At 37.6% G+C, this 27,856-nt stretch overlaps 1 pseudogene; it reads right to left on the reverse strand.

Annotated features, from left to right (window-relative positions):
• Nucleotides 1-6,277: 6,277 nt before the first annotated feature.
• Nucleotides 6,278-17,564, reverse strand: LOC120224026 (annotated as a pseudogene).
• Between the last annotated feature and the right edge of the window lie 10,292 nt (nucleotides 17,565-27,856).

A 27,856-nucleotide genomic window follows, 5' to 3' on the forward strand; every position in this document is an offset into this window, starting at 1 on the left:
CCACCATATTGTTATCCAGTCACCACACCTATTTGTATTCCCACAAATAATGCACCAGGGTTCCTTTTTCTCCACATCCTCACAAAGATGGATTATTTTTTGTTTTTGATTTTAGCTTTTCTGACAGGTGGGGGTGATATCTCATTACTGTTTTGATTTACATTTCCTTAATTATTAATGGTGTTGAGCATCTTTAAATGTGTCTCTTGGCTATGTGTATGTCTTCACTGAAAAAAAAATGCATGTTCTCTGCCCATCTTTTAATTGGAGTACTTGAATTTTTTTTAACTGTTGATTTGCCAAAGTTCTTTATATATTTTGGACACTAACTTCTTCACAAGAAACTGTCAATCAACCTTTTGTCACTCTAGGTTAGGCTTGTCTCTTGTGGACATTAACTTCTTATCAGATATGTTATTTGCAGGTATCCCCTCCCATTCAATAGGTTGACTTTTACTTTGGTTGATGGTTCTTCTCACTGAGTGAAAGCTTTTTGTTTTGATGTAGTCCCAATAATTTAATTTTCCTTTTATTTCCCTTGCCAGAGGGGACATATCTAGAAGAAATGTTTGCATGGCTGATGACAATGAGATTACTTATTATGTTTTCTTCTAGGAAATTTATGGTTTCAGGCTTCACATTTAGGTCTTTTATCCATTTTGACTTTATTTTTGTGTGTGATGTAAAAATTTTTTCCAATTTCGGGGCACCTGGGTGGCTCAGTCGGTTAAGCCTCCGACTTTGGCTCAGGTCGTGATCTCACGGTTCGTGGGTTCGAGCCCTGCATTGGGCTCTGTGCTGGCAGCTAGTTCAGAGCCTGGAGCCTGCTTCGGATTCTGTTTCTCCCTTTCTTTCTGACTCTCCCCTGTTCTCTCTCTCTCTCACTCTCTCTCTCTCCCTCTTTCTCTCTCTCAGAAATAAATAAAACATTTAAAAATTTTTCCAATTTTATTCTCTTGCATAGAGCTGTCCAGTTTTCCCAACACCATTTGTTGAAAAGACTGACTTTTACTATCAACAATAGCCAAATTGTGAAAAGAGCTTAAATGTCTATAGATTGCTGAATGGATAAGGCTGATGTGATATAGATAGATAGATAGATAGATAGATAGATAGATAGATGATAGATAGATGAGGGAGAGAGAGAAAGAGAGAGAGAGAGAGAGAGAGAGAGAGAGAACTCAGCCACCCAAAGAATGAAATCTTGCCATTTGCAATGCCGTGGATGGAACTAGAGTGTATTATGCTAAGTGAAATAAGTCAGAAAAAAACAAATACTATATGATTTCACTCATATGTAGAATTTAAGAAACAATACAGATAAGGAGCACCTGGGTGGCTCAGTCAGTTGAGCCCAAATCTTTATTTTGGCTCAGGTCTTGATCCCAGGATTGTGGGATTGAGCCCCACACTGGGCTCCGCGCTAAGGATAACGACTGCTTTGGATATTCTCTCTGTCTCTATTTCTCTCTCTCTCTCTTCCCCGACTCCGCAACTTTCAATCACTGGTGCAGTCTCTCTCTCAGAAAGAAAGAGATAGAGAGAAAGGAAGGAAGGAAAGAAAGAGAGAGAGAGAGAGAGAGAGAGAGAGAGAACACAGATACACATAGGGGAAGAGATGGAAAAATACAATACAATACAATACAATACAATACAATACAATACTATAAAAACAGAGGAGGCAAACCATAGAAAACTCTTAAACATAGAGAACAAACAGGGTTGCTGGAGTGGACGTAGGTGGAGGGATGGGCTAAATGGGTGATGGGCATTAAGGAGGGCACTTGCTGTTAATAGTACTGGTTGTTACATGTAATTGATGAATCCCTAATTTCTACTCCTGAAACCAATACTATTCTATGTATTAACTAACTTGAATTTAAATAATATATTGGGAGAAAATAAAAAGAGATAATGAATGCAAACAAGTATAAAATATGTTCAAATCATTAATCATTAGATAAATTGAATTAAAACCACAATGGCATGGTATTATTAGAATGACTAAAACTTAAAACACTGAGTACAGGGGCGCCTGGGTGGCTTAGTCGGTTAAGCGTCCGACTTTCGCTTAGGTCATGATCTCGCGGTTCGTGGGTTCGAGCCCCGCGTCGGGCTCTGTGCTGACTGCCAGCTCAGAGCCTGGAGCCTATTTCAGAGTCTGTATCTCCCTCTCTCTCTGACCCTCCCCTGCTCACGCTGTCTCTCTCTCTCCTAGAAATAAAATAAATAAATAAATAAAACACTGAGTACACCATCAAACTCAGTATGTTAGTAAGGATGTAAGGAAACTAGACTCATACATACACTCTTGGTGAGAAGATAAATGATACAACCACATTGGAAAAAAAATTGACAGTTTCTTAAAAGTTAAACATAGCACTACTATATGAACCACTCATTCTACTCTTAGTTTTTAACCAAGAGAAAGGAAAGTATATGTTCATACAAACATTTGTATATAAATATTCATAGCAAATTTATTTGTAAAACTTCAAATAACGCAAAGGTTTATAAACAAGTGAGTGAATAAACAAACTGTTAAATATCCATACAGTAGAATACTACTCATCAGTAGTCTGGAAGGCATAAAGAAAAATGTACTGGGTTCAGAGGATCTATATCCCAGTTCAAGCTCACCAGTTTGGAGTTTTATGACACAGAATAAGTCACTTAATATTTCATAGCTTCAATGTTCTCATTTAGGTAATGAAGGAAATAATATTTACTTTATTTAATATGCTGGTTTTAAAACTAAATTGAGGTAAATGTACGGAATATTTTGGAAAACTAATTTGTATGTCTTTTTTTAAATTGAAGTATAGTTGACCTACAATGTTATACTAGTTTCAGGTGTAAAATATATTGATTTCATAATTCTATACATTAAACTATGTTCACCACAATAACTATTTTTACCATTTATCACCATTTAACATTATTATAAGGCTATTGCCTATATTTCCTATGCTGTACTTTTTATCCCTGTGATTTATTTATTTTATAACTGGAAGCTTGTGCCTCTTAATCCCCTCCACCTATTTTGCTCATCCCCCTCAATCCCATCCCTTCTGGCAACCACCAGATGGTTTGCTGTGTTTATGATTCCATTTGTTTTGATAGTGGGTGGGTTTTGGTTTTTAGAATCCACATATAAGTAAAATTATATTTCTCTACCTGACTTATTTCTATTAGCAAGTTGTTTTCTTTTTAACTGAATTTATGAAAATATTTTTTCTGAAATTTTAGTATTTTTCTTCTAATGTTTTCCCGTATTAAAGACTATAGTTTGAGAGCTGCTTTAAGTCTTAAGTTATAATTGATAAATTTTGACCTTCTTGGAAATTTGATTTATGTTGACTAAAAGGTGGCAGGACTATCATTATGACTGTTTACATTTTAGCACAACAATATTTATACTCAGTCTGAATCCAAATGCTTGGCTTCTGGACTGCAATAAGAGATTTGGGACACTAAAATATCTTACCCATCTGTTACTTTTACTTTGCCAAACTCAAAGTCCTTTGATTGGAACATATTTTTATTATGAGAAAACATGATTATTACACATGCAAGTTTGGCTTCTAAATTGTGCAGTCATTGGACTAGCACATATTATACTAGTTAATAGTCTCAATTTTATCTGTTTGGTTCTTATTAGCTTAACATATATTAATGATTTAGGATTTATGAACTGTGTATTGCAGTGATATCTTCCTGGGTATAAAATTAGATATATTTCCATCTATCTATCTATCTATCTATCTATCTATCTATCTATCTATCTATCTATCGAGACAGAACATAAATACTATACATACTAGTATGTACTATGCATACTATGTACATACTACACATACTACTTTCTCTTGCTCTAGAACATGCATACATACTAGAACAAAAGAAAGGGTTTTTTTTCCCCATAAGGAGAACAAATGTTTCTAATTTAACAGATGTACTACTAAAGGAGATGATTCGTCTTTTCAACTGGTAGAAATAGAAGACAAGTTATCTGGCTTTGCTTCTATTTCTAATAGAGTCTTCTTTCTTCCTTGTGTTGGTCACAAGGAAGGTATCCTTTTAGCTTGATCATGAAATTTAGAAAATTCTTAGATTCCTGTTGTGCATGTATTTGTTCTTTGCTATTGCAAGTTCATGTTTATTTCAAATTGTTTTTCTCTCTTTCTTTCTCTCTATTTTTTGTCCAGACCATTGTAAAGCTTAGAATTTTTGGAAGGCTACCAAATACTGACACGTTTCTTTTTTTAATTATTTAATTAATTATTTATTAATTATTTTTTTTACAAATAGTGTATTAAGTTGGTTTCCATATAACACCCCGTGCTCATCCCCACAAGTGCCCTCCTCCATGCCCATCTACCCCCTCCCCCCCCACCCATCAGTCCTCAGTTTGTTGTCAGTATTCAAGAGTCTTTCATGGTTTGCCTCTCTCCCTCTCCTCCACCATTTCTCCCCTTCTTCTCCCTCTTATCCTCCGTTAAGTTCCTCCTAATCCTCCTATACATGCAAACACATGGTATCTGTCCTTCTCTGCCTGACTTATTCCGCTCAGCATAACACCCTCAAAGTACTGACACATTTCTTAACCTTCTTCACTCTTTTCTGTATTCTAGCAAGATTTTACTCTGAGGGAGACATATGGTTAATAGTGCCAATTATTCTCTTCTTACTCCTCTACAAGGAAGTAGTCTAAACAGCCACTTTTGTGAGATACTGTTGCTTTTTCTAAGGAGCATAGTTTCATAGGTGGCACTTGAAAGACAGATAATGACCACCTATCCCCTTTTTCCTGGGCACACAGGAAGGTAGGTGGGTAGCAGTTCTTTCAAGACATATATCCACATTTGCATCATTGTGTGAATAGTTTTATGTGTTGCTTCAAAACATTGCCTGCTATCCTGCTTGCCTATAAGATAATAATCAAATTAATAGCTGCATTTAGTGAGGAAGACAAAAACAAAAATTTGAAAAGTCATGGAAGTGCTTTCTTCCTGGAGGATCTTATAAGCTATTTATCAGCTATTTTTGGAACATATACTATACGTGAAACAGCACAGGGGACTTAAGTATGAATAAGACTCACCTTATCCTTAAGAAGTTTAGTATAGCAGAATGAAAGCTATTGAGAACAATGCCCTTTTAGACTCCAGAGGCAAAATGTGACTTTTTTTTTTTTTTGTGGCTGCCTACAAATGTATATTATTTCATCTTTAAAACTCCAGAGTTAGAAGGGAATCTTTTATTTTTTTTATTTTTACAAATAGTTTATTGACAAATTAGTTTCCACATAACACCCAGTGCTCATCCCCACAAGTGTCCTCCTCCATGCCCACCCCCCCCACATCCATCAGTCCTCAGTTTTTGTCAGCATTCAAGAGTCTCTCATGGTTTGCCTCTCTCCCTTTCCCCCACCATTTCCCCAGAAGAGAATCTTTTAGAAACATATGTGAATAAGCAAGGCTTACCTCTTTATCATGGTAGCTGTGGCAACAGGAAACTAAAACTAACATCATATTTGCTGGTATGGCCACCTTAGATGCCAGTGGGAGTATAATTCTTCACGAATTGGTGATGCCAGTTTGAGCAGTAAGTAACCTTAAGATCTTAATAACATATCATAGATATCAGCTCCAGAGCAGCATTTCATTCTTGAACATGTTTCAGATCTTAGAGTCATGGGTCTCTTTGCATAAAGCCACAAGCCATGTTCTTGAAATTCATATATCTCTAAATGAACTCTGGAACATATTTTTAATGATTTCATGTTACATATTGCCATTTTCTCCTGTCTTGACATTTTTAAAAGATCTTTAAACAAATTTTCTGTAACATAGATTGTCACATAATTGGATATTTTTCTACTTTGTACACAATTATGCTTACTTTCCACAAAAAGTGTGCTTCTTAACTTTTCATCTGGTGATGGCAACTACTAAAATCTTAATTTTAACAAAATAGTACTAAAAATGTTTCAGTAATTTGAGTTGAAAGCAATGCATTTGTTATACTCAGTTATCAGTAATGAACAAAATGTTTTTTTATTAAAAAATACAACATAAATTATCTGTAGGCACTAACAATGACAACAATAAACCATTATATGTTGTTAACTGAAACCAGTAACCAATGGTTATAGTGATTTTCTTAAATATCAGCCATGCTTTTCTTCAGGTATTTCTTTCAACTGACTTCTCTGAAGTTATTGGTGAGGCTCACTGCCTTGAACTTCCTCTCACAGTTTATTAATAAAACACTATTACAGGAATTGGAACATACCACCTTCCATTCCACCCATCCCACCGATTCTAGGGAACTTGTCTTCTTTAGGAATTTCAGTGACTACAAATTCTGCTGTAGTTAACAGAAAGGTCACCCAGCAGAATCCAATAAAGCAGTTCTTACAGACTTAGCTGGATGCATGATTTCTTTTCCACTATATTAAAAAAAATCTCCAAGCACAGCATCATTCCCAACTTCTGAGAAAAGTTGCATAATTTTCTCAATTATTAGTGATCCTTCACCACCTGCATTTTTGGCAATGGTCAAGGCAGGAATTTTAATTTTCTTTTAATAATTTTGATATCAGTTGTTTAATCTTCAGGAGCTGTTATTTAATCCAAGGTTGGAATGGATGAAACAGGGCATGACACCCATCCCAAAACAATGCCTTCAACATCAGCTGATATAGCATTGAGAGCATCTGTAACTGTTTTTTTTCTTTCACTTCAACATTATTTGTCCCACCAGCCTTCATCCCAGTTACTCCATCTGAAAGTTTTGCCAGGCGTTTCGTGTTCACTAGTGTGATGATTTCTTAAACACCTTTTTCAATTTGAGGCTTATCACATTTTCCTTTCAAAAGCATGACATTACCTTTCATCGCAGTGAGATCCCCAATTTTCCTAAGTGATGAGGCTGAATATTTTCAAGATTTAGTGTCAATACTTCATCTCCAAACACTGCATGAATAACAATAGCCATCATTTTAATCTGATTCTTTCAATTATCACTAAAACCTAGAACTTTGACTACTACAATCTGAAGACTAACTTTTAGCTTATTCAAAACGAGTGTACTCAGAGCTTCTCAATCAATATCTTCAGAAATTATGACCAAGGGTTTATGGTGAGCCTGTGCAATTTCTTTTCTTATTGTATTTTTTTTTCAAATAGTTTATTGTCAAGTTGGTTTCCATATAACACCCAGTGCTCATCCCCAAAAGTGTCCTCCTCCATGCCCATATCCTCCCTCCCCCCCACACCCATCAGACCTCATCTTGATCTCAGTACTCAAGAGTCTTTCATGGCTTGTCTCCCTCACTCTCCTCAACTATTTCCCCCTTTCTTCTCCCCCTTGGTCCTCCATTAAGTTCCTCCTAATCCTCCTATACGTGCAAACATATGGTATTTGTCCTTCTCTGCCTGACTTATTTCACTCAGCATAACACCCTCAAGGTCCATCCATATTGCTACACATGGTCAGATTTCATTTTTTCTCATTGCCATGTAGTATTCCATCGTATAGATAAACCACATCTTCTTGATCCATTCATCCGTTGATGGACACTAAGGCTCTTTCCATGTTTTGGCTATTGTTGAGAGTGCTGCTATGAACATTGGGGTACCTGTGGTCCTATGAATCAGCATTCCTATATCCCTTGGGTAAATTCCTAGCAGTTCTATTCCTGGGTCATATGGGAGTTCTATTGTTAACATTTTGAGGAACCTCCACACTGTTTTCCAGAAGGGCTGCACCAGATTACATTCCCACCAAGAGTGTAGGAGGGTGCCCGTTTCTACACATCTTCACTAGCACATAGAGTTTTCTGAATTGCTCATTTTAGCCACTCTGACTGGCATGAGGTGGGATCTCAGTGTGGTTTTGATTTGTATTTCCCTGATGAGGACAGATGCTGAGCATCGTTTCATGTGTCTGTTGGCCATCTGGATGTCCTCTTTGGAGAAGTGTCTGTTCATCTCTTCTGCCCATTTCTTCACTGGGTTGTTTGTTTTTTGGGTGTGGAGTTTGGTGAGGTCCTTATAGATTTTGGATATTAACCCTTTGTCTAATATGTCATTTGCAACTATCTTTTCCCATTCTGTCGGTGGCCTATTAGTTTCATGGATTGTTTCCTTTGCCTTGCAAAAGCTTTTAATCTTGATGAGGTGCCAATAGTTTATTTTTGCTCTTGATTCCCTTGCTTTTGGGGATGTGTCAACTAAGAAATTGCTCCGGTGGAGGTCAAGGAGGTTGTTTCCTGCTTTCTCCTCTAGGGTTTTAATGGCTTCCTGTCTCACGTTATGGTCCTTTATCCATTTTGAGTTTATTTTCATGTATGGTGTGAGAAAATGATCTAGTTTCATTCTTCTGCATGTTGCTGTCCAGTTCTCCCAATACCATCTGTTAAAAAGGCTGTCTTTTTCCATTGGATATTCTTTCCTGCTTTCTCAAAGATTAGTTAGGTATATACCTTTGGGTTCAAATCTAAGTTCTCAATTCTATTCCATTGGTCTGTGTCTGTTTTTGTGCCAATACCATACTGTTTTGATGATGACAGCTTTGTAGTAGAGGCTAAAGACTGGGATGGTGATACCCCCGTTTTGTCTTTATGCTTCAGTATTACTTTGGCTATTTGGGGTCTTTTGAGGTTCCAAACAAATTTTAGGATAGCTTGTTATAGTTTTGAGAAGTATGCTGGTGCCATTTTGATTCGGATGGCATTGAATGTGTAGATTGCTTTGGGTAGTAATGACATTTTAACTATATTTATTCTTCCTATCCATAAGCATGGAATGTTTTTCCATTTCTTTGTGTCTTCTTCAATTTCCTTCATAAGTTTTCTATAGTTTTAATCGTATACATCTCTTGTATTTTTGGTTAGGTTTATTCCTAGGTATTTTATTGTTTTTTGTGCAATTGTGAATGGGATCAGTTTCTTGATTTCCTTTTATGTTGCTTCATTATTGGTGTATAAAAATGCAACCGAATTCTGTCCATGGATTTTGTACCCTGCAGCTTTGCTGAATTCTTGGATCAGTTCTAGTTGGCTTCTGGTGGAGTCTGTCGGGTTATCTCTGTAGAGTATCATGTCATCTGCGAAGAGTGAAAGTTTGACTTCCTAGTTGCCAATTCTTATGCCTTTGATTTCTTTTTGTTGTCTGATGGCTGATGCTAGGACTTCCAGCACTATGTGAAATAGCAGTGGTGAGAGTGGACATCCCTGTCTTGTTCCTGATCTCAGGGGGAAAGCTCTCAGTTTTTCCCAGTTGACAATGATGTTAGCTGAGGGCTTCTCATAGATGGCTTTTAAGATGTTTAAGTGAGTTCCTTCTATCTCGACATTCTCGAGGGTCTTTATGAAGAAGGGATGCTGTATTTTATCAAAAGTTTTTTCTGCATATATCGACAGGACCGTATGGTTTTTATCTTTTCTTTTGTGGATGTGATGTATCACATTGTTTCAGAATTTGTCCATTTCTTCTAAATACTCCAATTTCTTGTCATATAATTTTTCATAGTATTCCCTGATAATTGCTTGTATTTCTGAGGGGTTGGTTGTAATAAGTCCATTTTCATTCATGATTTTGTCTATTTGGGTGCTTTCTCTGTACTTTTTGAGAAGCCTGGCTAGAGGTTTGTCAATTTTGTTTATTTTTTCAAAAAACCAACTCTTAGTTTCATGGATCTGTTCAATTGTTTCTTTGGTCCCTACGCTTTTTTTTTATGATCTAATTTTTACTATTTCTCTTCTTCTACTGGGTTTAGGGCGCTCTTGTTGCTCTGCCCCTGTTTCCTTTAGGTGAGCTGTTAGATTTTGCACTTGTGCTTTTTCTAATTTCTTGAAATAGGCCTGGAGTGCAATATACTTTCCTTTTAAGACTGCCTTTGCTGCATCCCATACATTTTGGATTGTTGTATCTTCATTTTCATTCGTTTCCACATATTTATAAATTTCTTCTCTAATTGCCTGATTGGCCCATTCATTCTTTTTTTTTTTTTTTTTGAGAGTTAGCTCTCTTTGACTTTAGTTTTATTTATTTATTTTTTTACAAATAGTTTATTGTCAAATTAGTTTCTAGATAACACTCAGTGCTCTTCCCCAAAGTGCCCTCCTCCATGCCCATCCCCCCCGCCCCCCCACATCCATCAGTCCTCAGTTTTTGTCAGCATTCAATAGTCTCTCATGGTTTGCCTCTCTCCCTTTCCCCCACCATTTCCGCCCTTCTTCTCCCCCTTGTTCCTCCGTCAAGTTCCTCCTAATCCTCCTATACGTGCAAACATATGATATTTGTCCTTCTCTGCCTGACTTATTTCGCTCAGCATAACACCCTCAAGGTCCATCCATGTTGCTACACATGGCCAGATTTCATTGTTTCTCATTGCCATGTAGTATTCCATGGTATAGATAAACCACATCTTCTTGATCCATTCATCTGTTGATGGACACTTAGGCTCTTTCCATGTTTTAGCTATTGTGGAGAGTGCTGCTATGAACATTGGGGTACATGTGCTCCTATGCCTCAGCATTTCTGTATCCCTTGGGTAAATTCCTAGCAGTGCTATTGCTGGGTCATAAGGGAGTTCTATTGTTAGTTTCCTGAGGAACCTCCACACTGTTTTCCAGAGGGGCTGTACCAGTTTACATTCCCACCAACAGTGTAGGAGGGTGCCCGTTTCTCCACATCCTCGCCAGCATCTAGAGTTCTCTGATTTGCTCATTTTAGCCACTCTGACTGGCGTGAGGTGGTATCTCAGTGTGGTTTTGATTTGTATTTCCCTGATGAGGAGGGATGCTGAGCATCGTTTCATGTGTCTGTTGGCCATCTGGATGTCCTCTTTGGAGAAGTGTCTGTTCATGTCTTCTGCCCATTTCTTCACTGGGTTGTTTGTTTTTCGGGCGTGTAGTTTGGTGAGTTCCTTATAGATTCTGGATATTAACCCTTTATCTGATATGTCATTTGCAACTATCTTTTCCCATTCCGTTGGTTGCCTATTAATTTTCTGGGTTGTTTCCTTGGCTGTGCAGAAGCTTTTAATCTTGATGAGGTCCCAACAGTTTATTTTTGCTCTTGATTCCCTTGCTTTTGGGGATGTGTCAAGTAAGAAGTTGCTGCGGTGGAGGTCAAGGAGGTTGTTTCCTGCTTTCTCCTCTAGGGTGTTGATAGTTTCCTGTCTCACGTTCAGGTCCTTTATCCATTTTGAGTTGATTTTTGTGCATGGTGTGAGAAAATGATCTAGTTTCATTCTTCTGCATGTTGCTGTCCAGTTCTCCCAACACCATCTGTTAAAAAGGCTGTCTTTTTTCCATTGGATATTCTTTCCTGCTTTGTCAAAGATCAGTTGGCTGTATACTTTTGGGTCCACTTCTGAGTTCTCAATTCTGTTCCATTGGTCTATGTGTCTGTTTTTGTGCCAATACCATACTGTCTTGAGGATGACAGCTTTGTAGTAGAGGCTGAAGTCTGGGATGGTGATACCTCCCGTTTTGGTTTTATTTTTCAGTATTACTTTGGCTATTCGGGGTCTTTTGTGGTTCCATACAAATTTTTGGATAGTTTGTTCTAGTTTTGAGAAGTATGCTGGTGCAATTTTGATTGGAATTGCATTGAATGTGTAGAGTGCTTTAGGTAGTAATGACATCTTAACTATATTTATTCTTCCTATCCATGAGCATGGAATGTTTTTCCATTTCTTTGTGTCTTCTTCAATTTCCTTCATAAGTTTTCTATAGTTTTCATCATACAGATCTCTTGTATCCTTGGTTAGGTTTATTCCGAGGTATTTTATGGTTTTTTGTGCAATTGTGAATGGGATCAGTTTCTTGATTTCTCTTTCTGTTGCTTCATTATTGGTGTATAAAAATGCAACCGATTTCTGTACGTTGATTTTGTACCCTGCAACTTGGCTGAATTCTTGGATCAGTTCTAGTAGGCTTCTGGTGGAGTCTGTCGGGTTTTCTATGTAGAGTATCATGTCATCTGCGAAGAGTGAAAGTTTGACTTCCTCTTTGCCAATTCTGATGCCTTTGATTTCCTTTTGTTGTCTGATGGCTGATGCTAGGACTTCCAGCACTATGTTAAACAACAGTGGTGAGAGTGGACATCCCTGTCGTGTTCCTGATCTCAGGGGGAAAGCTCTCAGTTTTTCCCCGTTGAGGATGATGTTAGCTGAAGGCTTCTCATAGATGGCTTTGATGATGTTTAAGTAGGTTCCTTCTATCCCAACTTTCTCGAGAGTCTTTATTAAGAAGGGATGCTGTATTTTGTCAAATGCTTTTTCTGCATCTATTGACAGGATCATATGGTTTTTATCTTTTCTTTTATTGATATGATGGATCACATTGATTGATTTGCGAATGTTGAACCAGCCCTGTAACCCAGGAATGAATCCCACTTGATCTTGGTGGATGATTCTTTTGATATGCTGCTGGATTCGATTTGCAAGGATCTTGTTGAGAATTTTTGCATCCGTATTCATCAAGGATATTGGCCTATAGTTCTCTTTTTTTGTTGGATCTCTGTCTGGCTTGGGAATCAGAGTGATGCTGGCTTCATAAAATGAGTCCGGGAGTTTTCCTTCGACTTCTATTTTTTGGAATAGCTTGAGAAGAATTGGGATTAATTCTGTTTTAAATGTCTGGTAGAATTCCCCAGGGAAACCATCAGGTCCAGGGCTCTTATTTGTTGGGAGATTTTTGATCACTGATTCGATTTCTTCACTCGTTATGGGTCTGTTCAGGTTTTCTATTTCTTCCCGTGTGAATTTTGGTAGTGAGTGTGTGTTTAGGAATTTGTCCATTTCTTCTAAGTTGTCCAATTTGTTGGCATATAATTTTTCATAGTATTCCCTGATAATTGCTTGTATTTCTGAGGGGTTGGTTGTAATAAGTCCATTTTCATTCATAATTTTGTCTATTTGGGTGCTCTCTCTTTTCTTTTTGATAAGCCTGGCTAGAGGTTTGTCAATTTTGTTTACTTTTTCAAAAAACCAACTCTTGGTTTCATTGATCTGTTCAATTGTTTCTTTGGTCTCTATGTTGTTTATTTCTGCTCTAATTTTTACTATTTCTCTTCTTCTACTGGGTTTAGGGCGTTCTTGTTGCTCTGCCTCTAGCTCCTTTAGGTGAGCTGTTAGATTTTGGACTTGTGCTTTTTCTAATCTCTTGAAATAGGCCTGGAGAGCAATGTACTTTCCTCTTAGGACTGCCTTGGCCGCATCCCATAGATTTTGAATTGTTGTGTTTTCATTTTCATTTGTTTCCATATATTTTTTAATTTCCTCTCTAATTGCCTGATTGGCCCATTCATTCTTTAGAAGGGTGTTCTTTAACCTCCATGTTTTTGGCGGTTTTCCAGACTTCTTCCTGTAATTGATTTCAAGTTTCAAAGCATTGTGATCTGACAGTGTGCATGGTATGATCTCTATTCTTTTATATTTATTGAGGGCTGCTTTATGTCCCAGTATGTGATCTATCTTGGAGAATGTGCCATGCGCACTTGAGAAGAAAGTAAATTCCCTGGCCTCAGGATGTAAAGTTCTAAATATATCCGTCAGATCCATCTGGTCCAATGTGTCTTTCAAGTCCATTATTTCTTTAGTGATTTTCTGTCTGGTTGACCTATCCATTGCTGTAAGCGGAGTATTAAAGTCCCCTGCTATTAGCACATTCTTATCTATAAGCTTGTTTCTGTTTGTGATTAATTGTTTTAGATATTTAGGTGCTCCCATATTCGGTGCGTAGACATTTATGATTGTTAGTTCTTCCTGATGGATGGACCCTGTAATTATTATGTAGTGCCCTTCTTCATCTCTTGTGATTGTCTTTAATTTAAAGTCCAGTTTGTCTGATATAAGTATCGCTACTCCGGCTTTCTTTTGATTTCCTGTAGCATGATATATATTTCTCCATCCCCTTACTTTTAATCTGAAGGTATCTTCCCGTCTAAAATGAGTTTCTTGTAGACAGCATATTGATGGATTTTGTTTTTTAATCCATTCTGCTACCCTATGTCTTTTGATTGGAGCATTCAGCCCATTTACATTCAGTGTTATTATTGAAATATGTGGGTTTAGAGTCTTTGTATCTTTTGTAGGGTTCATGTTTGTGGTGGTGTCTCTGGTATCTTTGTTCCTTGCAACCTTTCCTTCAGAGCATCCCCCTCAGGATTTCTTGTAGGGCTGGCTTCGTGGTGACAAATTCTTTCAATTTCTGTTTATTTGGAAAGGTTTTTATCTCTCCTTCTATTTTGAATGACAGGCTTGCTGGATAGAGGATTCTTGGCTGCATATTTTTACTGTTCATCACATTGAAGATTTCCTGCCATTCCTTTCTAGCCTGCCAAGTTTCAGTAGATAGGTCTGTCACCACTCTGATAGGTTTCCCTTTGTATGTTAGGGCCCTTTTCTCCCTAGCTGCTTTCAAAATTCTCTCTTTGTCCTTGTATTTGGCCATTTTTACTATGATATGTCGTGCAGAAGATCGGTTCAAGTTACGTCTGAGGGGAGTCCTCTGAACCTCTTGTATTTCCACATTTACTTCCTTCCCCAGGTCGGGGAAGTTCTCTGCTATAATTTGTTCCAGGACTCCTTCAGCACCTTTCCCTCTCTCTTCCTCTTTTGGTATTCCTATGATACAGATATTGTTGCGTTTGACCGTATCGCTGAGCTCTCGAATTCTTCTTTCCTGTTCCTGGATCAGTTTGTCTCTTTTTTTGTCAGCTTCTTGTTTTTCTGGCCCATTCATTCTTTAGTAGGGTGTTCTTTCACCTCCATGTTTTTGGAGGTTTTCCAGACTTCTTCCTGTGATTGATTTCAAGTTTCAAAGCATTATGATATGTATGTGTGCATGGTATGATCTCAATACTTTTATATTCATTGAGGGCTGCTTTATGTACCAGTATGTGATCTATCTTGGAGAATGTGCCATGCGCACTTGAGAAGAAATTGAATTCCATGGCCTCAGGATGTAGAGTTCTAAATATATCTGTCAGATCCATCTGGTCCAATGTGTCTTTCAAGTCCATTGTCTCTTTAGTGATTTTCTGACTTGTTGACCTATCCATTGCTGTATGTAGAGTATTAAAGTCCCCTGCTATGAGCACATTCTTATCTATAAGAGTGTTTCTGTTTGTGATTGTTTTAAATATTTACGTGCTCCCATATTTGGTGCATAGACATTTATGATTGTTAGTTCTTCCTGAGGGATAGACCCTCTAATTATTATATAATTCTCTTCTTCATCTCTTGTTATTGTCTTTAATTTAAAGTCCAGTTTGTCTGATAGAAGTATAGCTACTCCGGCTTTCTTTTGACTTCCAGTAGCATGATATATATTTCTCCATCCCCTTACCTATAATCTGAAGATATCTTCCAGCCTAAAATGAGTTTTTTTGTAGACAGCAAATAGATAGATTTTGTGTTTTTATCCATTCTGCTATCCTATGTCTTTTGATTGGAGCATTCAGCCCTTTTACATTCAGTGTTATTATTGAAATATGTGGGTTTAGAGTCGTCATGTCTTTTGTGGGCTTCATGCTTGTGGTGGTGTCTCTGGTATCTTGCATTTCTTGCAACAGTTTCCTCAGAGAGTCCCCCTCAGGATTTCTCGTAAGACTGTCTTAGTGGTGACAAATTCTTTCAGTTTTTGTTTATTTAGAAAGAGTTTTATCTCTCCTTCTATTCTGAATGAGAGGCTTGCTGGATACAGGATTCTTGGCTGCATTTTTTTTCTGTTCATCACATTGAAGATCTCCTGCCATTCCTTTCTGGTCTGTCAAGTTTCAGTAGATAGGCCTGTCACCACTCTGGTAGGTTTCTCTTTGTATGTTAGGGCCCTTTGATCCTTATCTGCTTTCAAAATTCTCTCTTTGTCCTTATATTTTGCCAGTTTCACTATGATATGTCGTGCAGAAGATCTTTTCAAAGTACGTCTGAGGGGAGTTCTCTGTGCCTCTTGAATTTCAACGTTTACTTCCTTCCCCAGGTTGGAGAAGTTCTCTGCTATAATTTGTTACAGGTCTCCTTCTGCTGTTTTCCCTCTCTCTTCCTCTTCTGGGATTCCTATGATACGGATGTTGTTGCATTTGATTGTATAGCTGAGCTCTAGAACTCTTTTTTCATGTTCTGGATCAGTTGTCTCTTTTTTTTGTCATTTTCTTCTTTTTCTATAATGGTGTCTTCTAAATCACTTATTCTCCTTTCTGCCTCTTCAATCCGTGCGTTGGACGCCTTCAGTTTATTATGTATCTCATTTATCGCATTTTTTAAAATTCTTCATGCCTATTTTTATGTTCCATGATTTTGTAGCCATAGTTTCTTTGATGTCCTCTAAGCTTTTTTTCAAGCCCAGTGATTAATTTTATGATTATTGTTTAAAATATTGTTCAGTTATGCTGCTTATATCTGTTTTGAGCAATTCTTTAGCTGTCAATTCTTGGAATATCTTTGGAGGAGAGCTCTTTCATTTAGTCATACTGGTTAGCTTTCTATCTCTTGTTAGTTTTAAAGACTTGTTATGCTCTTCACCTGTGAGCGCTGTTGTACCCAAAAAGATTCTTTGACTGTCCATGGCCTATCCTTTCAGAAAGTGTTCTTTGAATGGTCTCTCTTGGTCTCTCTTGTTGAGACCTCAGTTATTTTATCTTCCTATTCGTTGTGGTATTTGGGACTCTCCACCATGTGTACTTTGGCTTGTTTATAGAGGAATCCCTGGAGAAGAAAACAGAGAGAGAAACACACAGGGAACAGAGGGACAGAAACGCACAGACAAATCCAACAAGCACGCAAACCGAGAGGGAAAACCAAAAAGTGAATAGAAAAGACGGGGGAGGGAAGGAGAATGATAGAAAATAAAAATACATTAAAAAGTAAAAAAAGATGAAATCCGATAGAGAAGGAACGGTTTAAAGCATATAACCAGATTCCCCAGCTACAATTAAATAGCCGGGTGTACGCAGTGCTAGTTGAAAACGCATAGAGGAAGAGAGAGATGACAGGGTGGGGATGAGGCAAAATTGGGAATAGAATGAACAGGCAGAAGGGATAAGAAGCTTTTTTCAAAGAGCTAAAGGGTGGAATATGGTTGGAGAGGTGAGAGAAAGACACTGGTGTTATCCAGAGAAGCTATATAGTTTGATTACTCCTGAGAAAAAGAGATGAAAAGGTAGGTAGGTGTAGAATTTACATCTACAGAATGGACTAAATGTGACTGTTTAAGCAAGCCAGTGACCAGAATTAATCAGGTCAGTGTTCCGATTTTTAAAAATTCATTAAAAAATTAATTTAAAAAAAATAAAAGGAGGAAGGCCGCTCTCTAGCAGTGATGGGTGTGGTTTGATCAATGCGTCAGGCGGGAGTTCTGCTTGGTGGTTTTGGGGAGAAGCGTGGCGGCGCTCCTGACCCTTCTTGAACCAAGCGCTACACCTCACTTTTTTGGATGTGTAAACTCCCAGTGCCAGGGGTGCAGCCAAGGTGGGTCGTGCTCTATATTCCAGGCCAGGCCTCCTTTCCAAATCCCAGTCTGTGCGTCCCACTGAAATTGCCATAGACACAGACTCGCAGTAGATCCCTTCAGGGCAATTCCAAGCCTATTGTCTAGCCCTGGAGACTGAAGTTGAAGCCGCTGCTCCTGTCTCTTCCGAGTTGGGATGGCGAGCAAGGACGGGGGTCTCCCTAGGGTAGGCTGTAGAGTGGGAAACCGGGTCCCTCTGTGTCTCGTCACTCGAAACACGAACTCGGGGGCAAATCTCCCAGTTTTAAGCCCTTCACCTCCCCTCTCGGGATCCCGCCGAGCCAGAAGCACAATGGTGCAGTCTGTGCTCGGTCCCTCTGGGGGTCCAGCTGAGCCAGAAGCACAATGGCGAAGTCAGCGCGAGGCCCCTCCAGGTCGAGTTGGCGTACAGGGATTTGGCGCCTATGCAGTTATTTTCCTGGGGATCGTTTGGGATAAGTGCATCCCCTGGAGCGCCAAGGACCGGGTCCCTCTGTGTCCCAAGCGGAGGTTTTTCTGTTCTGGTCCCCAGCAGCAGGAACCATGTCTTGAGCAGTTTTCGGCTTCTCTGTTTCCCCTCTCACTCTCCGCAGAGGTGGATCGTCCGGATCCCTCCACGTCGCTGATCCCGGCTGATTTTATCTTCCCCAGTTCGCACTCACGTTAGAAGGTTTTCTCAGTGGACTCTGCCTCCTTTTTCTCCCCATTTCCTGGATTCTGTATGGTTTCTTATGGCTTCAGATCTTTTCCGTGTGAGGTATGGGGGCGAGTGCAATGTACAGAGCTCCCTACTTCTCCGCCATCTTGCCCCAAGAAATATCAACTTTTGAGATCCAAATCTTTTGCTCACTTGCCTGTACTACTGAACTTTAAATGGGTAAAATGTGTTTCAGAGAATGATGTATTGAATTCTTAGCATAGGTTTGCCTTCTGCTTATGCAACTCTATTGGAGTCTTCCATTCCATGGTTTTGGATTCTTTTGACAATTCTGCCTCAGCAACAGAGGATAAAAGCCACGATGTGATGGACAAGGCACACAAGTAAGAAATACAGATGTGGACTACAGACTTCCAAAGAATTGAACTTGTTAAGGCTATGTGAAAGATATTGGAAATGTCGAAGATATTAAGGGGTAGGTGCTTTGGTAGTTATTGTTGTTGAGGGCTGTACGTGTGTGTTTGTGTGTGTTAGAAAGGGTAGACCAATGTAAGAATATTGTCATGATCTGTATAATATGAAAAATCGAGGCTAGTTTTATAAGGAAGTTACATTTTCTTTCAAAAAAGTTGAGCTATTGAAGTGGTCGTGAAAATCTGAAGAACAGAGTTAATGAGATTATCTTAGGTTGAAAAAAAAATAGGCTTCTTAAAAGGAAATAAGGCTATGAAGGGGTAAGAAAAAATAACTCTCGTTAATTGAGATTTACTAATAAAGTACAAAAACATGGGTTATCCCACTTAATCGTCACAATAACCTATGATGCACATACTATTATCATCTTCATTTTACAAATAGAAAACAGTCTTGAACAGCTTACATGACTTGTTCAAGGCCACGCAGCTATTTAAGTTCAAAGATGTGTTTAGATCCACATGTCTCTGACTTCTAATACTGTATTTTGAGAGGACTAAATATTTAAGAGAAAACCATAACTATATAATTTCATGGTTTTCTTATGAAGAATTAAACATCTCCTTCACTTTAATTTTCTGAAGAATGTTTCTCACTTAGTATATTCAGAAAACATCCTCAGCAATTCCAATATAATCAACCAAAGAAGAACTGGTGCTAGAGAAAGGAGCAACCATTTTCAGCAATGAAATAGCTGTGGTTCTGACATTTTTACTTTTTTCTTCTGCATTTTTTTCCAGATAGTATGAAAATATACACCAAATTTTATAAAGCAGATATATCCTTAGTAAGTGTAGGCTTTTTGTAAAATCTGTTTAATTTATTTAGCTAAAGTAACAAATTAAAATTAATCAAATTAATCAATTTATTCCAACTGATTGTAGACTCGTGTCACATATTTTTGGACACGATCAGTCTAAAGAATTTAGGTTTGGGGGCGCCTGGGTGGCTTAGTCGGTTAAGCGTCCGACTTTCGCTTAGGTCATGATCTCGCGGTTCGTGGGTTCGGGCCCCGCGTCAGGCTCTGTGCTGACTGCCAGCTCAGAGCCTGGAGCCTGTTTCAGTCTGTGACTCCCTCTCTCTCTGACCCTCCCCTGCTCACGCTGTCTCTCTCTCTCCTAGAAATAAATAAAACATTAAAAAAAAAAGAATTTAGGTTTGTTTTATTTTTATAATTTAGAAATGTTTAGGTAGTTTCAAAGAAAGGTAGAAATATTTATCTTTATTAATTTATATCATTTAAAAGTTCTTCCACATGAGGTTTAAACTTTTAATTACATTATTTTTAAAGTTTATGCATTTATCTTGAGAGAGAGAGAGTGATTGTGCAAACTGCAGAGAGGCAGAGAGAGAAGGAAAGAGAGAATCCCAAGCAGGCTCCACAGTCTTAGAACAGAGCCAGATGTGACGCTCAATTCCACAAACTGTGAGAAACCTGAGCCAAAATCAAGAGTCAGACACTCAGCCGACTGAGCCACTCAGGTACCCCAATTACATCTTTAATAATATTTTTTATAATTCACTAAGTATGACAAAATTATTGGCAACTGTGGTATAATGGCAAGATCTTTTGATTTGTAATAAAGAACTTGAATTGAAATTTTAGCTCTGCCTCTTATTTACAATGTAAATTTGGATAATTAATTTACTTTCTCTGACCCTCAGTTTTCTATTTATTGAGTTTTTTAATTTTACTTCCAGTATAGTTAACATACAGTGTTAACTATATGTATTAACATTAGTTTTGGGTGTACATTATAGTGATTCAACAATTCTATACATAACTCAGTGCTCATCATGGTAAGTGTACTCTTTAATTCCTATCACCTGTTTCACCTACCCACCTCCATCTCACCTCTGGTAACCATCATTTTGTCCTCTATAGTCAAGGGTCTGTTTCTTGGTCTCTCTCTCTCTCTCTCTCTCTGAGTACTATGTATATATATATTTGTTTTTAAATTCCACATATAAGTGAAAATGTATGGTATTTTTTCTTTCTCTGACTTATTTTGTTTAGTATTATACTATCTAGCTCCATCCATGTTGTTGCAAATGGCAAGATTTTATTATTTTTTAGAACTTAGTAGTATTCCATTACACACACACACACACACACATATATACACACATATATACGTGTATATATATATATACATATATATGTATATATATATCACATCTTCTTTATCCATTCATCTGTCTCAGCCTCAGTTTTCTCATCTATAATATGGGGATAATAATTCTTATCTCATATAGTTGTTGTGTGAACAACTTGAGATAATAACTGTGAATGTACTTTGTAGAAAATAAAATTTTCAACCCAATGGGAGAGGAAAAGGAATCAAATAAATACTAAGGAAACACTTACCACTGTGCTAGTTGGTAACTTATTTTCTTTTTGTTACTTCCAGCAAGACCAAGGCCTGGATAGCCCATATCCCTGAGAGAGCCCATATCTCCTGAGAAGGTGCATACCTTCTCAATGAGTCACATTTTCTGAATCTCTTACCTATTGTCTTAGGACCTATGGAGTAGTTGACAACATAGTAGCATGAAAGTAAACATGTATGGAAGAACTGCTTCCTAGGTTATTCTCTTCATGTAAACTAAGTTATCTTCATGGAGTAGTCAGGGTAATGAAAGGTAAGTTTGGGATGAACAGTAATTTTATCACAAAAGCCAAAAGGACCATTGTAATGAGGCATTGTGGTTGAGTAGGAAAGGCACTATATAAGAAAGGGGACCAGAGAGTTCCAATCCTGGTTTTACTACCAATAATTGTATAACTTAAGGCAAATCCCTTTTTCCTCTTGGTCTCAAGCATCCACTCTATACAGTGATGTGAGATGGACTAAATTATCTCTAATGTCTACTCCACCACTGATATTCTGTAATATCAATTTTAATTATAGTTGAAATACTCAAATTGTATAGACTTTATAAAGCTATTTTACATGTGAAATGGAAAAAATATAAAAATTATTTCTGCATTGCATATAACAATCATTCATTCTATTAAAAGTTTTATTTAAGTACAATTAAAGCAATACTTTATATTTTCAAAATATCTTAAGGTCTAACATTTCACTTGACTCTCAAAATAATGGCATTTTATCATTTATCTGTGCATAAATAAATTAAGAAACTGAGGCTCAGGTCAGAAGGGTGAGGCATGATATGTTCAAAGTACTGAATGGGAAAAATCTACAGCCAAGAATACTCCATCCAGCAAAGCAACCCTTCAGAATAGAAAGAGAGAGTTTCTCAGAAAAACAAAAACTAAAGGAGTACATGACCACTAAATCAGGTCTACAAGAAATATTAAAGGGGATTTGTTGAGTATGAAAAAGACTAGAAAGAAACAGAAATAACCCAAAAACAATGACAAAACAAGCAATAAAACGGCACTAAATTCATCTATCAATAATTACTCTGAATGTAAATAGGCTAAATGCTCCAATAATAAGATATAGTATCAGAATGGATAAAAAAACAAAGATCTATCTATATGCTACCTGAAAGAGACTAATTTTAGATCTAAAGACACCTGTAGATTGAGAGTGAGTGGATGCAGGAACATTTACCATGCAAATGGACATCAAAGAAAGTTGGAGTAACAAAACTTATAACAGGCAAACTAGTGTTCAAAACAAAGACTGTAACAAGAGATGAAGAAGGTACTATATATAATAATAAAAGGGTCCTTCCAGTAAAAGTCTAACAATTGTAAATATTTACACCTCCAAATTAGAACAGCCCAAATATATAAAACGATAACAAACATAAGGAACTCATTGATAATAATACAATAATAGTAGGGGACTTAACGTCCATTAGCATCAATGGACAGATCATATAAGCAGAAAATCTACAAAGAATCAATGGCTTTGAATGACACACTGAAATAAATGGGCTTAAAAGATGTGTTCAGAACATTTCATCCTAGAGCAACAAAATACACATTATATTCAAGTGCACATGGACCAGTCTCCTGAATAGATCACATACTAGGTCACAAATCAGGTCTCAACAACTGTAAAAAGTTTGAGATCATACTATGCATATTTTCTGACCACAATGCTATGAAACGTGAAGTCAAACACAGGAAAATACTTGGAAAAGCCACAAATACATGGAGATTAAAGAACATCCAACTAAAAAAATAAATGAATCCATCAGGAAATTGAAGAACTAAAAAGTGCACAGAAACCAATGAAAATGAAAACATGATGGTCTAAAACCTCTGGGAAACAGCAAAGGCAGTCATAAGAGGGAAGTATGTAGAAAAACAGGCTTACCTCAAGAAAGAAGAAAAAATCTCAAGTGAAAAATGCAACCTTACACATAAAAAGAAAAACAAATGAAGACTGAAGCCAGAGGAAGGAAGCAAATAATAAAGTTTACAAAATAAATAAATGATATAGAAGCAAAAAAAAATCGTATTGATGAAACAAGGAGCTAGTTCTTTGAAAAATTTAATAAAATTATAAACTCATAGCCAGACTTATCAAAAAGAAAAGAGAAAAGACCCAAAATAAATCACAAATGAGGGAGGATAGATTACAACCAACACCACAGAAATACAATTATAAAAGAATATTGTGAAAAACTATATGGCAAAAAATTGGGAAATCTAAAAGAAATGGATAAATTCCCAGAACATATAAACCACTAAAGCGTAAACAGGAATAAATAGAAGACTTGAACATACCCATAACCAGCAAAGAAATTGAAACACTAATGTAAAAATTCCTAACAAACAAAAGTCCAGGGCCACATGACTTCACAGGGAATTCTACAAAACATTTAAAGAAGAGTTAATACCTTTTCTTCTCAAGCTGTTCCAAAAAAATAGAAGTGGAAAGAAAATGTCCAAACTCCTTCTCTGAAGCCACAATTGCCTTGATTCCAAAACCAAAGTCCAGACTAAGTAAGAGAACAGTAGGCCAATATACCTGATGAACACAGATGCAAATATTCTTAAAAAAAAAATGTACTGGCAAGTTGAATACTACAATAGAATAAAATAATTATTCAGCAAGGTCATGTGGAATTTATTCCAGGGTTGTAAATGTGGGTCAGTATTTGTAAATTAATCAACATTATACACCACATTAATAAAGGAAAGGATAAGAATATGATACTCTCAATAGATGCAGAAGAAGCATTTGACAAAGTACAGCATTGATTTATGATTTAAAAAAAAAAAACCCTCAACAAAGTAAGGATAGAGAAAACATACCTCAACATCATAAAGGCCTTATAAAAAAGACTCATAGTTAGTATCACCTCAATGGGGAACAACTGAGATTTTCCTCTAGGGTCAGGGGCAAGACAGGGGAATCCACTCTCATCGCTGTGAGACCAAGGAGGTAAAAGACCTGTATTCTGAAAACTATAAATCACGTATGAAATAAATTGAATATGAGACAAAAAATTTGAAAAACTTTCCATGCTCATGGACTAGAAGAACAAATACTGTTAAAATGTCAGTGTTGCCCAAAGCAATCTAAACATTTAATGCAATCCATATCAAAATACCAACAGCATTTTTCACAGAACTAAAACAGGCAATTATAAAATATGTATGGAACAAGAAAAGACCCAGAATAGCCAAAGCAATCATGTAAAAGAAAAGAAAAGGCAGATGCATCACAATTCCAGACTTCAAGTTATACTACAAAACTTTAGTGATCAAGACAGTATGGTGCTGACATAAAAACAGACAGACAAATCAAAGGAACAGAATAGAAAATCCAGAAATGGGGTCACCTTGGTGGCTCAGTTTGTTAAGCATATGACTCTTGATTTCTGGCCAGGTTATGATCTCACAGTTTGAGCCCTGCATCTGCTCTGACAGTCAGAACCTGATTGCGATTCTTTCTTTCCTCTATCTCTGACCCTTCCCTTCTCTCTCTCTCTCTCTCAATAAACAAATAAACATTTAGAAAGAAGAGAAAACTCAAAAATGCGCCCACAACTATACAGTCAACTAATCTTCAACAAAGTAGGAAAGAATATTCAGTGGACAAAAGGCAGTTTCTTCAAAAAACGGTGCTGGGAAAACTGGACAGCAACATGCAGAAGAATGAAAATGTACCACTTCTTTACACCATACACAAAAATAAATTCAAAGTGGATGGAAGGTCATGGAGCACCTGGCTTGCTCAGTCAGTGAAGCATGTGATTCTTGGTCTTGGGATCATGAGTATGATCCCTACATTGGGCAGAAAGAGAGAGGGAGACACAGTCTGAAGCTGGCTCTAGGCTCTGAGCTCTCAGCACAAAGACCAATGTGGGACTCAAACCCATGAACCATGACCTGAGCTGAAGTCAGTCACTTAACTGAGACACCCAGCCCACCCCCCAAATAAAACCTTTAAAAAATGGAATGAAAGACCTAAATGTGAGACAGAAAACCATCAAAATCCGAAAACACAGGCAGTAATTTCTTTGACATTGGCCATAACAGTATCTTACTAGACTTGTCTCCCGAGCGAAGGGAAACAAATGTACAAATGAGCTATTAGGACTTCATCAAGATAAAAAGATTCTGCACAGTGAAGTAAACAATCAACAAAACTAAAAAGGAACTGACTGGAAGAAGATATTTGCATATGACATATCTGTTGAAGGGTCAGTATCTAAAATCTATAAAGAAGTTATCAATCTCTACACTTGAAAAACAAATAATATAGTTTTAAAAATGGGCAGAAGACATGACTAGATATTTTTTTCAAAAAAGACATACAGATTAGTAAAAGACACATGAAAGGATGCTCAACATTACCCATCATCAAAGAAATACAAATCAAATCTACAGTGAGATACCACATCACCTCTGTCAGAATGGCTAAAAATAATAACACAGGAAACAACAGATGTCAGGGAGGATGCAGAGAAAGAAGAAAACTGTTACACTGTTGAGAATGCAAAGTGGTGCAGCAACTCTAGAAAACAGTATGGTCATTTCTCAAAAAGTTAAAAAATAGAACTACACTAGGATCCAGTAACTGCAATAAATGTTTACCTAAAGGATACAAAATAATGTTTTGAGCTGACACATGCACTCTAATGTTTATAGCAGCATTATAAGTAGCCAATTATGGAAAGAGCCTGAATGTCCATTGACTGATGAATAGATAATGAAGATGTGATATGTATAATATTACTCAACCATCAAAAGGAATATAATCTTGCCATTTCAGCAATGCAGATAGAGCTGAAGAGTCTTATGCTAAGTGAAATGTCAGTCAGAGAAAGACAAATACCATACAATTTCACTCATATGTGAAAATTAAGAAAGATAAAACTAGAGGGTGTTATGCTGAATGAAATAAGTCAGGCAAAGAAGGACAGATATCATATGTTTGCAAATATAGGTGGATTACAAGGAAGCTAACAGAGGACCATGAGGGAAAAGAAGGGGAAAAATAGTTGGGGAGAGGGAGGGAGGCAAACCATGAGAGACTCTTGAATGCTGAGAACAAACTGAGGGCTGATGGGGGTGGGGGAGAGGGGCAGGGGGTGATGGGCATGGGGGATGGCACTTGTTGGGAAGAGCACTGGGTGTTATATGTAAACCAACTTGACAATAAACTATTTTTAAGAAAGAAATCAGATGAACATCGGGGAAAAAGTGAGAAGCAAATCATAATGCAGATTCTAAACTATAGAGAACACACTGAAGGTTGTTGGAGGGGAGGTGGGCAAGGGGAATGGTTAAATGGTTGATGGGGATTAAGGACAGCATTTGTGGTGATGAACACTGGGTGTTGTGTGTAAGTGATGAATCAATAAATCCTACACATCAAACTAATATTACACTGTATGTGTACTAACTGGAATTTAAATAAAAACTTTTGAAGAAGAAAAAAAAGAAACTGAGGCTCAACATTTTATAATAAATTAAGAATTTCAAGAAAATTTTTTTAATTGAGGCTTAAAAATTAGCACAAAGTCTCATAGCCATTACATAATAGAACCAGAGATCCAACTTTGTACTGTGTGTCTCTAAGTCCAATGTTTTTTCCACTATACCAAGCTGCCTAGTTGATTTTATCCAGTCTTAGAGTAAGTGTAACTCATATCCAAAATAAATCTAATAGAAATAATTAGCCACCGCCTGGGTAGCTCAGTCAGTTAAGCGTCCAACTTCGGCTCAGGTTATGATCTCACAGTTCGTGAGTTGGAGCCCCACGTCGGGCTCTGTGCTGATGGCTTAGAGCCTGGAACCTGTTTCAGATTCTGTGTCTCCCTGTCTCTCTGCCCCTCCCCAATTCATGATCTGTTTCTCTCTGTCTCAAAAATAAATAAAAATTTAAAAAATTAAAAAAAGAAAGAATTAGTGAGAATGAAGAATGACCACAGAGTAGGAGGACCTGAAGCTTGCCTGTCCCATTAATAGAATTAGATAACTAAAAACTCCTAAATTATCCAGAAATAGACCTGAAGACTGAAGGAACAAACCCCACAAGCAAAGGGAGAAAAGAAGACACATCAGAGAAGGTAAGAAGTTCAGAGACAGGTTTTAGGGTAGAAATGAATTGTGGGTGTTACGGAAGGAAGGGGGCTGTAGTCCCAGAGAAGGGTGAGAGAGAGGAGCACATAAAGGAATGCACAAGGAGAATGTTTCCCCAAAGCCATTGGCTTAGAAAATGAGACGGACTGAATTTCATGAGTTCTTTCAATCAGCAGGGCTTAAAACATGGAGTCTTAAAGGTCAGCTGTTGGGATAAGGTCCTGGTTGGGATAGAACTCAGAGGGCACTGTGCTGTTCCTGGAGAGAAGGCAGGCAAACAACCCAGGAGCAGACAGCATGGAAACAGCGATCTGAAAAATGCCTGAGGCACACGGTTGGAAGATTTTTCACTCTTGGAGAACATCCTTGAAAGCCAGTGTTCATGGAGATGCCTCTTGGGGTAAAAAGTGGCTCGCCTGTGCCAATTCCCTCCAGTGCACCTTAGCATTGACAGAGTCACCTGTGGGAAGAAGTGCAGCACCATCACTGGGTGCCTAACTTGCATGCACCACGCCCCTTCTTCAGAAGACCAGAGCAAACCTTGCCCACACCACATCTCCTGACCAGAGAGTTCTGCAGGACCTCAGTTCTTCTGGAGGTCATGTACATCTCATTTCAAAGCAGACAAGAGCACACCTAGTTAAAATTCACCACATTCAGGTCAAGGGCCAAATGCTACCCACAGCAACCAAGA

The sequence above is a fragment of the Hyaena hyaena genome, unplaced genomic scaffold (genome assembly GCF_003009895.1).
Source record: "Hyaena hyaena isolate Hyena2069 unplaced genomic scaffold, ASM300989v1 scaffold_1091, whole genome shotgun sequence".
Classification (NCBI taxonomy): domain Eukaryota; kingdom Metazoa; phylum Chordata; class Mammalia; order Carnivora; family Hyaenidae; genus Hyaena; species Hyaena hyaena.